The sequence below is a fragment of the Zootermopsis nevadensis genome, unplaced genomic scaffold (genome assembly GCF_977971745.1).
Source record: "Zootermopsis nevadensis isolate Lab colony 2312 unplaced genomic scaffold, Znev_1.0 Znev_ptg000023l, whole genome shotgun sequence".
NCBI classification, from domain to species: Eukaryota; Metazoa; Arthropoda; class Insecta; order Blattodea; family Termopsidae; genus Zootermopsis; species Zootermopsis nevadensis.
Genome location: NW_028259155.1, coordinates 9352320 through 9366400, shown reverse-complemented (window position 1 = coordinate 9366400; position 14081 = coordinate 9352320). Strand labels below are relative to the sequence as shown.

Here is a 14081-nt window from a genome sequence, read left to right as displayed (position 1 = left end):
ATTCTTATACAGCAAATTGACTGAAAGTGCCAGTATTTAATTTCAAAATATTACCGTCTATTGCCAATGTGGGTAGAGCATTGTTATTGGGTTGTGTTACTTCATGACATGAACCCACGCCAACCCAAGAGACGGTGCAGCAGTGCCTGAAGCGATGCGAACACTTCGAACTGCCACGAAATGTCACCACCATATCAATTACTATTCAAAAGTATATTTGGAGGCATTTTTAGAATCTCTTAAACGAGACTTTAAAAACAAATGGGCAAACGCAGAAATGGTTAACGTGAATGACAGAAAGGAGAATCATAAAATAAAGTGGATAGGTAGGAAACAAAGACGTATAGTTGAAGAGAAAGGAGGACAATTATACGTACAGTACATAATAAGTACCCAGGGAAAGGTAATCCTACACGCATAAGTTGTGATAGCGGAACCGGGGCTTTCAAGATAGAAGGTGCTGAGTTCGCTAAACAAATGTTTAGTTCCAAGACAGGACAGGAAACGGAACCACAAAATGCTAACGCTGCAATATCCCAAGAAGAGCTTCGTCGAATATTTCAAAACATGTTAATGAGATGTGAAGCTTACCTGCAAGCACAAGGCAGTCACTTTGAACATCTTTTGTGATTTAAGGTAAGAACAATTAACGTAACAACATGTATCAGTGACGAGAAATATTTGTAGTTCGCTGTTACTAGCGGCACTGAAACTGATTCGCCTGTGACTCATGGGAAGAACGTGCACAATTCCCGCCCACGTCAACAGAGTGCCGGCCGACCACGCAATGCAAGCAGGACCGCAGCCTCATAAATTGTAGACCCGGTACTACGAATCTATCAAATGAGGTAAATATAGATAATTCCTAAATTACTTAATTGCTTATGAAACACAATTACTTTCAGAAGTCTATGGTCTCATATTATAACCTCTATTCCAGACCAGAATCAAATGCAAATTACTGAATTTGTGTAACATACGGTAGACAACACAAAATCAGCGTATAAAGCAGAGATTACTGAAACAAATGCAACCAAAGTTCACCCACTGAGAAAAGTCAGCGGCATGAAAATGGCAAACCAGAAGGGCACGCCCCTCTATGACATACCAGCAATACTCAAAGAACTTCAAGAAGCAAATACAAAACAGACATAGAACACTACTTAACAATGCTGCCATTCCCCCCCCAAATAAAACAACTTCATTATTTCTGATTACATCAATTTCTGTTCACCATTTTAGTGATGCTTTCATCAAAATTACAGAACACCGTATTTCTGATGTGTTCAATGTAATAGGACTCTTGTACTTATTTAATAACATCAACCGCAGTATAGACAGACTATTCGGTGGGGGTAGGGAGGATAAACTATTTGTGAAAAACTACTTTCTTGTTGCTGCATGAATGTTATTCCTTAATCCTCTCAGTTGGTACTCTGGGGTCAAGTGTTTGAATCATGACGGCTTGCATCAGCAACAGAAATTTGTCAGAACAACAAAGAAATTTTCCTACACTTGAGTGCAGAGACCAGTTTAAATAATAAATCCAAATTAACAAAAACAAAAGGCAGAATATAAGTTTCAGCATTTTTCAATATTCATATACTGGTACACGAATCAACACCAACAAATGGAAAAACGTTTCATTACAAAATTATGAAAATGCTCGTTACTTTCCTGCTTCAAATCTGATCAACAAAAGCCGGCAGTCGGATGTCGCAGATTTGCGGCATGTAAAAGAACCTTAAGAACATGACGGAGGTGCTTTGTAAGCACGCTGTGGTGACAGCATTACCCACGCAACCACCGCTCACCGCAGACCAACAACGGAAACCTTAACTTAGGCCAGCGGGCATTAAGCCAACTAAATTTACATAAAGCTTAATCATTCAGTGTGGTATTACATTAAGCATGGTTTCAAAAAGTGAGACCTTTTTATGCGGAGTGCATTATAACAAACCATCCCTAATACCATTTTTTCGTATCAGTCTATATAACAATTCATTATATTACACATCATCGTGTATATAAATGTTAATTCCCAACCCAAGTTCAAGAATTTGCTTTACACACTGTCACAGAATAAAAAGAACACCATGTTAAATATATGTGTGGATCAAGTTTTCCAGTACTTTCAGCGTTCGCTACATGTAATTCATTAATAAATAACAGTAATTAACGTATCAACATTTTTATTTTAATGGGCCTTTATTTCAGTTATATAGAACTTTCTTTTCCTTGATTATATTTTAAATCATGTCTCAAACAAGATATAAAGAATACCAAGTCACAAATATGTGTGAATCTATGTCTCCAGTAATTTCGGCATTAATTAAATATGACCATTATATAATTAATTTAACCAAACTTTCCTTATTTCAATGGACTTATATATCAGTTATATATAACTGCTTCACTTCAATACATTTTAAATCATCTTTTTATTCTGTTCATTTTTGTGAAATACTTCCTGGTATATTAATTTTATTGTTGGTCTGAATATAAATTTATACACCCTACCTGAGTTGTCATGGCATGCTTTAGACATTGTCTCAGACAAGATACAAAGAATATCAAGCCACAAATATGTGTGCATAAAGGGCTCCAGTAATTTCAGCATTAGCTACATAAATACATTACATAATCAACAGTAATTAGTGTATCCAAACTTTTCCTATTTTAAAGGACCTTTATATCAGTTATATATAACTGTGTTACTTCATTATATTTTAAATCATCTTTTTATTCTGTTCAGTTTTGTGAAATAGCTCCTGAGATATTACTTTTATGGTACAAATCTGCATGTAAATAATAAATACCACACCTTACATGTTCAATGCGCTGCTTTAGACATTGTCACAAACGTACAAGGAATACCAAGTTACAAATAAGTGTGTATCAAGTTCTTCAGTACTTTCAGAATTAGCTGCAAATACCCATTAGACAATTAACTAACTAGATGGTTTAGGAAACCTGATGGTTCATCATCGAATTAACAAAAGCCCTCCACCGGACCCTGTCCTGGGCCAACAAAATCCAGTCGCCTTTAACTCCCATAGAGCCCACCTGAGATTATCATCCCATCTATGTCTAGGTCTCCCCAGAGGTCTCTTCCCCTCAGGCTTCTCAAACAGTGGACCCAACCAACTAGATGGCTTACCGAACCCGAAGGTTCATCACCGGACTAACCAAAGCCCTCCACCTGACCAACAAAATCCAGTCTCCTTCGACCCCTATCTCCCATAGATCCCGCCTGAGATTATCCTCCCATCTACGTCTAGGTCTCCCCAGAGGTCGTTTCCCCCTCAGGCTTCCCAAATAGTGGACCCAACCAACCAGATGGCTTACGGAACCCGAAGGTTCATCACCGAATTAACCAAAGCCCTCCACCGGACCCTGTCCTGGGCCAACAAAATCCAGTCACCTTCAACTCCTATCTCCCATAGATCCCGCCTGAGATTATCCTCCCATCTACGTCTAGGTCTCCCCAGCGGTCTCTTCCCCTCAGGCTTCCCAACCAATACCCGGTGCATACCTCTTGTCCCATCCATGCGTGCTACATGCCCAGCCCATCTCATTCTTCTCGACTTAATCACCCTGACAATATTGGGGGAGGAGTACAGATTTTTAAGCTCATCATTATGCAGTTTTCTCCATGTCCCATCGTCTTCTCTCAAACACCTGCAATCTGTGTTCCTCCCTCTGAGTGAGAGACCATGTTTCGCACCCATACAAAACAACATGCAAAATTATTGTTTTGTATATTTTAATCTATAGCTTCTTAGAAATCAGACATGAAGACAAAATATTTTGATGAAGTAAACCCATTTTCTGGATATTATCCATCGTCCAACACTAAATAAAATCAATAAAAGCCACTACGTTTCTGATATGGGAATCCATCTCCATCTTCAGGTAAAACCTAATCTGCTGGGCCCAATCGATAGAGCTAATCCCTATTTTGAACTGAGAAGTAACACATATTTCCTGAATTTAATGTGCTCCTAAGTATCCCAGGAATATAATTTTGATGTAATTGTTGTTCCCAGATATTTGAACTTTGAAACCCTTTCAAAGTATTTATCAGCCACCCTAAGATAATCCTGTCTTCTGATGACGAGATACTAACACGTACTTAGTTTTTTCTGAATTTACTTCCAGCCCCACGTGTCTACTAGCCTCTAGTAAAACTTCTGCGTTCCTCTTTATTGTGTTCATATCGTCCCCCAATAAATTAACATCATCAGCAAATGCCAACAGCTGATGTGTCCCGTTCAATTGCAAACTCTCCTGCCTATCTTGGACTTTCCTGATGGCGTATTCTAGCGCAAAGTTAAAGAGCAAGGGAGACAAAGCATCTCCTTGTTTTAGACCGTTCCGGATGAAGAATGACTCAGATAAATATTTAAGTACACAAATTTTGCTACAGGTTTCATTTAAGCACATTTTTATTAGACTCACCAGTTCCTTTGGTACACCAAATTCAATGAGAATATTGTATAACACTTTTCTTTTAACGAAATGGTAGGATTTTCTGAAACCTTTAATTAACTGATGTACTGTCCCATTTTCTTCTCTAGTATCTGACAAATGCAGACAATCTGATCAATCGTTGATCTGTTACATCTGAACCCACACTGATGATTCACAAATTCATCAATAATTAACAGGAATCTGTGTAAGTAAATATTTATTTTAATGGCCTTTTATATATCAGTTATATATAACTGATATACTTTATTATGATCAATTGTATTTTTTAATCCATTGAATTTGGTGAAATAGTTCCTACGATATTATATAATTGTAAAAGTATGCATATAAAAACTCACCATTCTGCATTCTCAAAGCTGCTTCCTCCCACACAGGATAACCGTTCCACCAAACTGGAAAGGAGAACAGATATAGCAAGATAATTAATTATTTTAACATTAAGGAGTTATATTATTTTAATGGTCCCTTATATCAGCATGCCACAGATACTGCAATTATGCCAATCCCTCACCGCACTTAGGTCTTTCAACAAAACTCTCACACTTACAGTCACAAGTACCACATAAAATTGGACAGACTCATCTCTCACACGACAAGCACATCAAATACATCCTAATGTTCATGTACTTACACAACGCATGCCTAGTTCAGACAGAGATGAATCTCTTGCAAACACCAGGTTCCTTCATGCTCCCAGCAGGTTTCCTGTTATGATATCAAGTAAGTCTGACAACTGTTGCCGTACACAGTCCACTGCTTCTCTGCAGAGCAGTAAGTAGGTCACGTGACACACAGCATGCCTCTCAGTTGAATCTGAAGGGTCAACCACTTTCTAGCAATTGGCTATTCCTAGAAAGACAAAATACATTCACATTCAAGTAATCAAGATTCCTCCATACATGCATCACACCACTCTAAGAATGCACAATTTTACTTCACGACACACTTAACACTTCTACCTTAGCCAATGAACATGCACCTTCCATTTTCACAAGACAAATTTTGTCATGTTCAGTACAAATGCATTCACAATTTAGCACTTTAAATATGAGTAACAACAGTGAAACAACCAGCCACCTGACAAAAACTAAACTCAGTCTTTCACAGATTCATACTGGAACTTTTCTTAGTATATAAACGTCACTTATCAATGCCATAAACGATAGGGTTCATTTCTTTGACTCCTCGAGAATCGACACATAACCTCAACTGACAAACGACAACACCACATAATTTCCAGTCTCTTATTCGGTAACCCAATAACAACACACGAAGCACACTGTTCGCACACAGAAACTTACAGCAATAATTAATGCATTATTTATTCCCGCCTGAACCCAGTATGTTATAAGACTGCAGATTCAGAAAGGTAGATAAAACATTTTTGTACTTTCACATGTTATCATTTGTATTAAGTATAAAGAACACAAAGTTACACTTACCATGCAATCTGTTAACTTTAAAACTTAGAAGAGACATGCACACGAGATTTTCTTCACCACACCCAAACAAAGACTAACCACGCGGCCATTAACAGCTCTAGACTATTTCTATGGCGTCACCAGAGATGTCAGTGCGAAAAGAGCGCGCTCAATTCAAATCGTTTGAAAAATAATTAATGTGGCTGCGTGATTCCCCCCACTTCCTCTAATGGACCCGAAATCTTCTACGGGGATACCACGAGGCCCTGTAACAGGCATCATAATTACAGGCATGTCCGAATGTGTTTGTTACAATCAAGGAAGCGCCTACACCTCAAATGGCTTTCTCCTTGGCGGCTGCAGAGTTCCACAAGTTCTCTTAAATATATGTACTGCAAGTTACAATATCATTGGGCATTGCTTTTATTTTCGTCTTACACATTAAATGATGTTATATTAGTCAGTCCTCAAACATACACAAGAAGATCAACTTAATTATTTAATACACGGAAACATATTTTGGCTATTATTGCCATTTTCAGGCTATACAAAAATATTATTATAAAACAGATTGTTGCAACTGCATGTGTCATCACTGGCCAATAAAGCCCAGGGCTTCCCCTTAAGAAGCCGGTGACTGACCGCCTGTATTCTGGCACAGTTGCCAGCTATAACACACTATGAACAGCCTACAAGATATGCAGCATATTTTAAAAGCTGGATGCTCTGTAACTAATAAAGTACATCATTTTCAGGTTGACCTGACAGATCGAAAGCATGACCATACTTTGTAACACTCACCAAACCATTAACAACATGGATTCATGTGTAAGGACAACAGCTGCAAAGGCAAACAGTGGAAACTTATTGAATCATCCACTATGAACCCTGGAGAGTTGTTTCATAAACATTATTATATTTTTATTAAAAAATTGTTTCTATATTGCCTCGATATTGTTTATCTATCATACCTGTTTTGAACGATGGGTAACAGCAAACTTGACGGATTGTTACATAGCGGATACATTTCCTAACTTGTTCTTTCATATTAGAGCAGGAGTGATATCTTTTGTGATTTCATGCAGTTTATTCAGATTTAAATCAGACTTTTAAATGGCTCTTTCACATCTGTTCATATGAAAATTGCTGTCTTCTGTGTTGTTGCGCAGTGTAGTCCACCTTCGTACTCCCAACCATGAAAACCTCAACTCCTATGATTGCATAATCACGACCAGTATTTTCACACTAAACAGAACAATAATTTCTGTTACAATTGATTGGTTTGGAATCCATATTTGATGAAAACTGGTAGCTGAACTGTATGTTACAATATCTGTACTCTCATCCACAGTTAAAACGGCAAGGTTAGAAATTATATTTTTGTACTCTTTCCTTAGGAATAAGAAACAATTTGGACCGATATTTCCTCGGTTGTTGTTGCCAGTTTGAATCTCATGTAAAAGATATCCGGCCTTGCATGCAGTCTTACCCACCTTTAATGGCACAAGAGTAGGTTAGTTAAACTACTATTTCAAAGTTAAATGTGGTGTTGATGACAAGTAAAGGTATCATTATGAGTGGTCAGCAATGAATTATAACCAGGTTTGTTATTAGAATGCCTTTTACAACTGGATACACTTGCCTGTTAACTATCTACACCAGAAGTCTCACAAATCATAATTTGTCAGAAATTCAAATAAATGTTCACATTGCTTAATGGACTGCAACCTCAAATACCTCAAATTAACCTCAACCATATTTTGAGCTCCTTGCCTCACTTTATTGTTTATAAAATATTTATATAATTTAATTTTTTAAAGTTCGTTCTAAAATCCTTTTCTACTCATAAATTTGAAGATTTATGAAGTCATATCTGCTCTGTTAAGTAAGTGGTAACCAAGTGCTTAAGTTTAGAGAGCTTGTTGTGCCACAGCTTCTGAAAATCATTCAGTTTCTCTTTTGATTTGACATCCCTCACAACTAACTGACAGATTTCAGTCAGTCGCTTCTAGTTACGAGGCCTTCCCTTCACCTAGTCTTCCTTTAAGCACAGCTTAGCCACTGCCTCACGACCGAATCAAATGGTAGGTCCTGATCTGCATGTACAGTGGCTTAAATTAATTGTGTTTTATCCAAGACTGAAACAGTACCTTAAAATATTTAGCTCTGGCAATTGCAGAAAGGTCAAGAAGTTAATTTTTAAGCCAGCAAAAACTAAATTATAGAACCTGCCGGTGTTAAAATTCCACAGCTCTTTTCCATTCATTCAAGTTAAATTTCGCTAAGCAAACAACAAAAATGAAATTTGGAAATCTAATAATACTCAGATACTGATGAGTTCGTGACTGTGTGTTCTCAACTGCTTGGACTGTGGAATGTATATATACACTTTATAAACCTATTTCATAGTATCCAATAACATCGCACAGAAATGAGTAACAAAAAGAAGGAAACAAGATCCTAGAAGAACATTTTCATTAAATACATTTATCCATACACAAATTACAATGTAATAAGTAACTTATGTTCATAGCCTCTCACCACAGGGTGTCATGTTACAGTGAAGCACGAAGAATCACCATAATCACTGAAATTGCACTTTGCAGCAAAAACATTTGTGCTCATAACGGAAATTTGCAGTAGATTTATACAAGCCATTTGATAGTAGAGATTCAAATTCTGTTCTTTCAGAATGATAAAAAAAATCAACAAATATTAAATTCCTACACAGGTATGACATTTTGTGCAGGTGTATCTTGCCACACTGTCAGTTACTAAGTATGACACTTATACAATCTTGTCAAATTTGTAAAGGCTGCAGATCACTTTTATACGCATTCGTTGCACAATGTATAAAATGCAGAGTTTGTGTCCATCTGTCATTGAAACTTGTTATACAAAAGCAGGATCTACTGTGCAAAATTTTAATGAAACTTTGCATTTGGTGTTTCTCTAAAACTTCAGATGAAATTTTAGTTTTCGTAACAATTAGTCTAATAAGTATACTAATTTCATGAATTTTGTATGAATCTTAATATTTTCTGAGAGAAATCACTATACAATTATCTGTACATAAACAGCTTTATCATGATCATAATTTTCTCAAAAACAGTTGGTTATAGATGCAACTGTCGTGTAATTTAAAATACAATCTGTTGGGTTGTCTAAATTATTTTATATTAATTGCATTTTAATATGTTAAATGTGTTGCTTGAATTCACAACTTCATGAGGTAAGAGAACATATTTGAGACAACTCTGTTCATATTCACCCGCTCCTAACTCCAAGCATGACAAAGAAGTGGGATGTGTTTGTATTTATAAATACATGCACTTGTCACCTTAATGTAAAGCTTACTACAAAATAAAGGTTTCAGACTCACATCAAAAATGTGTTCCATGATATGTTCTGTCTGTACAGTGTACATTGAGATAAATAGAGAAAAACAGGATTTAAACAGTTGACATCACAACTTTCTCGTCATAAATTTGCTTCTTTTATGCAATATGTAGAATGATCATACACATACTCTCTGAAGGTGTTTGACTACTGATGTAGTGCTCAAATTTTCTTTGGAACAGAGATAATTTTATTGTCTACATGAGCTGCTTGTAACAAACCAGTAGACTTTACATCCATCTAAATAAATTAATTATTTTGGAACAGTGTACAGCAGATATAATTCTTGCACCAATATTTTCACATTTAAACTCCTAACCTTTCGAGACAATTCACATTAAAATTTGTGTCACTCTTTACAGATAACAGTACATAAAAATTAGAGTAAATTTCAGAAATCCTCACAAAATTTGGTGACACTTCTACACAAGTATGATAAATTAGAAAACAATGTATGGCTAATGCCAAGTATAACATTAACCAGTATAACTAAATTATGAAGAAAAGTCAGTTCAGAATAATTTCATTATTATTCTTTGGTCCATTTGTTTGCACTATGCCATCTGATCATATTGTCTTTGTTACGACAGCAGCCACCTGGACAAGGTGCGTCCATAGAAAGTTACAGAACCAGCCAAAACCAATTTCCTTAAATGCAAATTAAAATACGTAGAAAGGCCTCATTCATCAGCACACAGGGTTGCAGCTATGCAAGGGAGAAGGCAGTAAGGAACAAATCACACGAAAAATTTGCCAAAGGTGACGACGAATAGGCTTCTCCCCCAGTACACTTTTGCTGCAGCATTATGGAGCAACACACTGATGTTAAGTTAGGTTAAACAAATTAGCAGTTACCTTAATAACGCCAAGCTTCATGATATCTGCCTTCTGCACGTAGTAACTCCAGAACTCTACACAAAGTATCATGAAATCTGACTTTGGAAGCTAAACTAGAATTTTGGATGAGAACTAACAGCAATAAAAGACACGTTAAGATACATGCTTTAATGTATGCATCTTCAGCAGCATCAGATGTTGTGAATGCGCCTTTAAACATTAGCATCTCAACACCATCACGGAACACAAACTAATATTCAGTTAGTTCTCAATTTTGATTTTACTGTATTACAATAAAAAGAGAGTATCCCAAGTATGCTGTAAGAACAAAAAGGTTGAGAACCATAGTATCAGAATCACTGCCTTCTAAATAATCTTTCTGCTATGTGCCCTAATAAACTGACGAAGAACTAATGCTAACAAAACAAGGTTGTAAGAATGGGGACAGAAACAAAGATTATCTGTAAGAACTGATGATTAATAAGATGACGAGTGTTGATCCAAATCTGCTTCATAAAAGTAATATAAATAAAAAACTGATAATGAGAGGCCGGGTAGCTCAGTCAGTGTTTTGTCTATTGACTGAATGACTGGGCTTCAATCCCCAGCAGGGGGAAAGGATTTTTCTTTTGGTGTCTGTGTGCAGAACAGCTCTAGGGCCCTCACCGAATGGGTGCCATAAGCCCCTTCTTTAAGTGTGAAGCACAGTTGGGATGTGATAATGCTGACCACTCACCCTCATCTATTGTTAAGGCCAAGGACTAGCATCTATATCTCCTCTGCCCCATTTGCTCCATGGCGTGTATTGGAACAGCTTTAACTTTCTTAATGGTGATGTGAGTGAAGCCAGCATTCATGGAAATGAGAGCTGATGATATCCAGAAGGTGAATGACAATGCCGACACAAACTTTTAAAATAACGTGCATCAGCAAAGGACTTCAAGCCTCTAGTGGACAAGTCACATTCTTCCCCATCGTAATCTTTATGGCATTCTTGTCAGAGTATTTGCAATGATGAATTATGAATAGCTGAAATCAATATAGAAAGATAATATTAGAAAGCATAGCTTAAAAAGAAGAATCTAAGAAACTTCTGGACCTGACAGAGCTCAAAGGAATTCTTGATGTAACTCTCAACATGGACGTGAATCCAAATCAAGAACCCAAAGATTATTTTTCTGAAGACTACCTCGACAGATGTCTGTTTCTAAAAACATGTACTTACTGGGTGCCAGAGATCTTTCAACTGTTCCATGTTGAAACCTCCGAGCCCTGTTGATGCTAAAAATTAGGGGAGACAAAATTTGCAAGTGGTGCTTCACCCTCAAATGCCACAACCCACTGAAACACGTAAAGAGGCACTCCAGTTCAGAAAACCGAAATACAATAAAATTACGCAACATTCAATCGATCTCTGATGTATGACCTTTTATTAGTCATAAAGAAGACCCAAAAGACTACAGTTCTCTGTACCATGGCTTCCAAATGTCCTAGCAATGGTTTGATATTTTTGTATTGTTTTGGCATTTTATTGTACCAAATGTCCATATTCATACTATGACATCTTTCACATCCTTGTCGTGTACTGTGAGGGATATATTCAATGCAAATAAAGTCTAATTGTAATTCTAAAGATATGCTGACTTCGTTCAGATTGAATTACAGTAAAGTCAATTAAGAATTTACTCTTGTAGTCACTGCTCTGATAACATCCTTCAAAAATCTATACTCAACCTCTTCAGGCTGAGTCGTAATTGTGTGTTATGCATTTAACACACCGAGTATATTTATCGGTTTTTGTATTATTCTCAGATTACAGTGATTATTTCCTTACAAAACAATAAGCAAGAGTTCCTTTTAATATTGATAAATTGGTTTCTTTCCAGAGGGAACTGAATTTTTAAGCATTACTTAAATGAACTTTAAATGCAAATAATTAATTACTGAGCCAAGTTTGAGTAGTCAACGTAACGGAATAAAGTTGCAAGTTTCAGCTGTGATCACTACCCCTGTGCACCATCTCCTCAAATTTAATTGGTGCTCTGGTCTCATGCACAGATGGTCACATGATCAAATCCAACTCAGGTCAATTGCATTATTAACACCTGAAACTGTAAATGTGGCAGAAAATGTCATTACTTTTCAGGGGACAGAATTTATTATATACATGCTTTATGTCAAATTTCTCAAATGCAACCTCAAAGTTTTGACATCATGTCTGTAATTGTTGACTTACATTTGTATTTGCATTTATAATGTATCTCTGTACAAAATGTAATTTCCCCAGATACAATGGTTCATTAGTTATCGCAGTCAAATTTAAGCTGAGGACAATATTTGCAAACTGTCATGTTGTTGAAGATTTCTGTCTTCTGGGTTGTTGCGCTGTGTAGTGTGGTCGATGTTTACCAACGTTTCAGAGATCATACTGCCTCCGTCATCAGAGTATGAAGATTTCTGTCTTCTGGGTTGTTGCGCTGTGTAGTGTGGTCGATGTTTACCAACGTTTCAGAGGTCATACTGCCTCCATCATCAGGGCGATGAATAACTTTTCACTGTCCAGAAATTTGCATCACAAAAATTTATAAAGTAAGTTGTAAATTAAAATTAAAAATTGCAATCTGTGGTCTGGAAATTAACATAATATTATAAAAACTATTTACATGTAGGCATGCACATTTGTTGACCCTCTGGGACACGATAAGTGTATATTCATTTCTTGGTGTCTCCTTGGGTAGGAGTCACAGTCTAAAGGAGACACATCCAACATTACAGTCTCCAATACAATACATACACAAACATACACCTGACATCCTTCAGATGATGACGCATGGAGAGACACTACAAAATGGACACACTCATATTGTGCTTCAAGATTATAGCATGTACAAAGTAGCTTTAATATGGTCTGTATTTAATTATTCTGAATAACTAAACTTGTGATTACAGATTGATGTGATTAATTATGGGACTGTGTGTTATTTGTTTTATATGCACTTATACTACTGCAAGACCACAACTTGTAGTTTTTAATTTCTAATTCTCAACTTAAATTTAATTTTTGTAATACATAATTTCAAACAGTGGCAAGTCGCATATTACTCTGCTTCAGAATAAGAAATGTATCCATGATGAACCAAAGACGACCCAGAGAGAATGAAGCTTGATGCCTGGAATTTAATTATACACTGATGAAGAAGATGATGATGATATATTGTATGTGACAAAGTTTGTTCCTTTATACATAACAGCATAAGAACAAGGTGCAAAAAATGGATATTTGAGTCTTCTTTGGTGCAAACTTATACTTTACTAATTCATTCACAAAAATTAAACAAAGGTCCAATAACAGCAATGATATTTACACTTCTATTTACACTCTAACTGGCATAAGCTCTAAATTTAGAAGTATATAAAAACACATTATTTTCCTTAGAAGGGAATAGTCCAGTTGGTCAGAACATAACCTCACTTGAAAATTTTATCATTTACAGACCCCACACCATCTAGTAATGACCGCACACAAAATATGAGCTGCTAAAACACTGTACAAGGTTGCACAAAATGTGTCCAAAATTAGAATGTGCAGTTCAAATTCACACCACCATACACACATATGACAACAGCAAATCGAGCAGCACTGCGGTATTTCCTGGTGGATTCCAAATAAGTCTGTGAGCCAGACGCTGGGAAGACTGTGAAAGACTTCAGAAATGTCCGACACACACATACACAAGGCTCATGTATACCAGAAATCAAACTCACAAAAAGCATAGGATAAAACTATCTACAATTCTGTGTACTATAAATGTCACAGAAACGTAAAAAATCAATAACGAGCTTTTCTATGTCTTGGTCTCTGGAGTAACAGCGTGCACATTCTATCCCTAAATACCGTTTCAATATTAAACTTCCTAATTCTAAGCATAA

The 14081-nt window shown here is 36.4% G+C and overlaps 1 protein-coding gene and 2 long non-coding RNA genes across 3 annotated transcripts in view; all 3 read right to left on the bottom strand.

Annotated features, from left to right (window-relative positions):
* Positions 1–6246, bottom strand: part of LOC147872914 (uncharacterized) — a 56500-nt gene extending 50254 nt beyond the window's left edge. The window contains exons 1-3 of the long non-coding RNA XR_015536724.1: positions 5937–6246; positions 5126–5343; positions 4833–4886 (exon numbers count right to left, since the gene is read on the bottom strand). This is a non-coding gene — a long non-coding RNA (uncharacterized LOC147872914). The remainder of the gene's footprint in view (positions 1–4832; positions 4887–5125; positions 5344–5936) is intronic.
* Positions 1–14081, bottom strand: part of LOC147872912 (cell division cycle protein 20 homolog) — a 149676-nt gene that overhangs the window by 89834 nt on the left and 45761 nt on the right. The gene's annotated exons all lie outside the window — the stretch shown is intronic.
* LOC147872913 (uncharacterized) lies at positions 7672–11274 on the bottom strand. The gene is made up of 2 exons (XR_015536725.1): positions 10170–11274; positions 7672–9962 (listed from the first exon to the last, which is right to left on the bottom strand). It is a non-coding gene; the product is annotated as an uncharacterized LOC147872913 (long non-coding RNA).